Here is a 3,330-nt window from a genome sequence, read left to right as displayed (position 1 = left end):
AAAAAGACATCGATGAAAAAAACTCGCAGAAATTCCATTATACACAAGATTACCGACAATCTTTCTTCCCGAGAAAGGCAAAGGTCCCGGGTTCGAGTCTCGGTCCGGCACACAGTTTTAATCTGCCAGGAAGTTTCATATCAGCGCACACTCCACTGCAGAGTGAAAATTTCATTCTGGAAACATCCCCTAGGCTGTGGCTAAGCCATGTCTCCGCAATATCCTTTCTTCCAGGAGTGCTAGTTCTGCAAGGTATGCAGGAGAGCTTCTGCGAAGTTTGGAAGGTAGGAGACGAGGTATTGGCGGAAGTAAAGCTGTGAGGACGGGTCGTGAGTCGTGATTGGGTAGCTCAGTTGGTAGAGCACTTGCCCGCGAAAGGCCAAGGTCCCGAGTTCGAGTCTCGGTCCGGCACACAGTTTTAATCTGCCAGGAAGTTTCATATCAGCGCACACTTCGCTGCAGAATGAACATTTCATTCTGGAATCTTTCTTCCCGCTCCTGTATCGAAATTGAAACAGGGGGAAAGGAAATAACCGTGATACACACTGTGGCCTTCCCTACTCGCCGTAAGCCGGCCTTGGAGCATAATTGTAGGTATAGATGTACTAGAGCAAATCCAGTGCCTGACAGTACACGTAAAGGACCCAGAAGGGAAGGAGGAAACACAATATAACTTCGCGGGTTTAGAGGGTATGTGATGTTATTCCAGTGATTACAAAATCGAGTCAAATTTACAAATAACTTGGCAGTATGGGCCCATTTATTAGTGTGACGTAGCACCTTCCCTAGCCGGGATGCATGCACTGATTCGTTCGGAAAGCGTGTCATAAAGCCGTTGTATCGTCTCCTGAAGCAAACTTGAACATAACTGCTGTTAACTGGTGACTGATATCCTGAATATTGCCGCTGAGACAGAGTAGACGTCCGACCTGGTCCCACAAGTGTTCTATCGGGGGAGATTTGGAGATCTTGCCGGCCGCGGCAGGACCTCAACATCATGCCGACATTCACAGAAACGTGTCGTGTGTGGAAAAGCATTGTCATGTTGAAAAATGGCACCACGAGGACGCGGGATGTCAGTGACGTACCGTTGTGCGGTCAGAGTACTTCAATCACCAGCTCCCGTGGCAGGAACTCATACCCGATAGTTCCCCACACCATGACGACAGATGTAACACCGCTGTACTTCTCCAAAGTGTTGGAAGGATAGGACCTCTACCCAGATCAGCGCCATACTCGCCTGTGACGGCCATCCGGGATAGTACAGAGCCGCGTTTTATCACTGGACACAGTGTGATGCTATTCGTCAGAAATAGGTACATTTCGGTCACGGATCCACTCGAAACACATTGGATTGTGTTAGTAGCATCCTACACATGGGACGGTAATTCCCTAGCCTGGCTGCTGCTAGTATCAAATGGTTCAAATGGCTCCAAAGCATTATGGGACTTAACATCTGAGGTCATCAGTCCCCTGGACTTAGAACTACTTAAACCTGACTAACCTAAGGACATCACACACATCCATGACCGAGGCAGGATTCGCACCTGCAACCGTAGCAGCAGCGCGGTTCCGGACTGAAGCGCCTAGAACCGCTCGGCCACAGCGGCCGGCTTGCTAGCATCAGACCAGTGCTGCGGGACGACACAGAATGTTGCAGGGATTGTATTATTTGGCCGACGTGAAGGCGTTACGATATTGGAACACGGTAGGAGGATCCACCCGTGTAGTGGTTAGACGTGGTCGACCGAACCTTGGCATCGAGTATGTCTGCCTTCATGTTGCTATGCAGTCCAGCATCAGGTCACTGACATCCAAATGCCCCACAAATCTGGATATTGCACGATTCGAGCAGCTGGCCAAACGGAGACCCACAGTGAAGCCCCTTGGATACTGTCAGGTGCCGATAATGTCTCAGACGAGTACGCAGAGTCTCCCTGTTCCGCCCATAAATCACTCAACATCGGACTCTGTTAACGCCGCTTACATACCCTAACCTGCCTGGTAACAACACTAACCACGAACAATACTAATGCAATCTCGTGGCCGCTCTACCCACCACAAAGAACTGCAACTCTGATTTACATGCTCGCCGAGCATGTGCACGTGTACGAACGTGCATTTTCGTCCGACCTTATCTTCCGGGTGCTTCACATTTTTTTTTTTTCTGGCAGTGTATTAAAAGCTCTGAATGTCCACTTGCAGCAGGTTCACTCTTAATCTAAGTGTGGGGCATCTCCCGTGTCTCTTTAGATGCACGATCCGAAAATGTACCCAAGGAGCAGTGCGTCTGCATTAATTCGATTAATGAGCTCCAACAATTGCAGTCGCCTTTGTTTCAGGGTTGGTGCTAAACAGCTGGGCACGGTCTTGGAAAGCACTGTTTCGATGTTGTCCCTGTTCTTCCTGCTCTACAGGGTCTTCGGAAATTCCCGTTACAAACTTGTAGGACTTGTAGAGGGGAGTGAGTACATAATACACTCCTGGAAATTGAAATAAGAACACCGTGAATTCATTGTCCCAGGAAGGGGAAACTTTATTGACACATTCCTGGGGTCAGATACATCACATGATCACACTGACAGAACCACAGGCACATAAACACAGGCAACAGAGCATGCACAATGTCGGCACTAGTACAGTGTATATCCACCTTTCGCAGCAATGCAGGCTGCTATTCTCCCATGGAGACGATCGTAGAGATGCTGGATGTAGTCCTGTGGAACGGCTTGCCATGCCATTTCCACCTGGCGCCTCAGTTGGACCAGCGTTCGTGCTGGACGTGCAGACCGCGTGAGACGACGCTTCATCCAGTCCCAAACATGCTCAATAGGGGACAGATCCGGAGATCTTGCTGGCCAGGGTAGTTGACTTACACCTTCTAGAGCACGTTGGGTGGCACGGGATACATGCGGACGTGCATTGTCCTGTTGGAACAGCAAGTTCCCTTGCCGGTCTAGGAATGGTAGAACGATGGGTTCGATGACGGTTTGGATGTACCGTGCACTATTCAGTGTCCCCTCGACGATCACCAGTGGTGTACGGCCAGTGTAGGAGATCGCTCCCCACACCATGATGCCGGGTGTTGGCCCTGTGTGCCTCGGTCGTATGCAGTCCTGATTGTGGCGCTCACCTGCACGGCGCCAAACACGCATACGACCATCATTGGCACCAAGGCAGAAGCGACTCTCATCGCTGAAGACGACACGTCTCCATTCGTCCCTCCATTCACGCCTGTCGCGACACCACTGGAGGCGGGCTGCACGATGTTGGGGCGTGAGCGGAAGACGGCCTAACGGTGTGCGGGACCGTAGCCCAGCTTCATGGAGA

Source organism: Schistocerca serialis, chromosome 3 (assembly GCF_023864345.2).
Source record: "Schistocerca serialis cubense isolate TAMUIC-IGC-003099 chromosome 3, iqSchSeri2.2, whole genome shotgun sequence".
NCBI classification, from domain to species: Eukaryota; Metazoa; Arthropoda; class Insecta; order Orthoptera; family Acrididae; genus Schistocerca; species Schistocerca serialis.
This window is presented reverse-complemented; position numbering follows the sequence as displayed.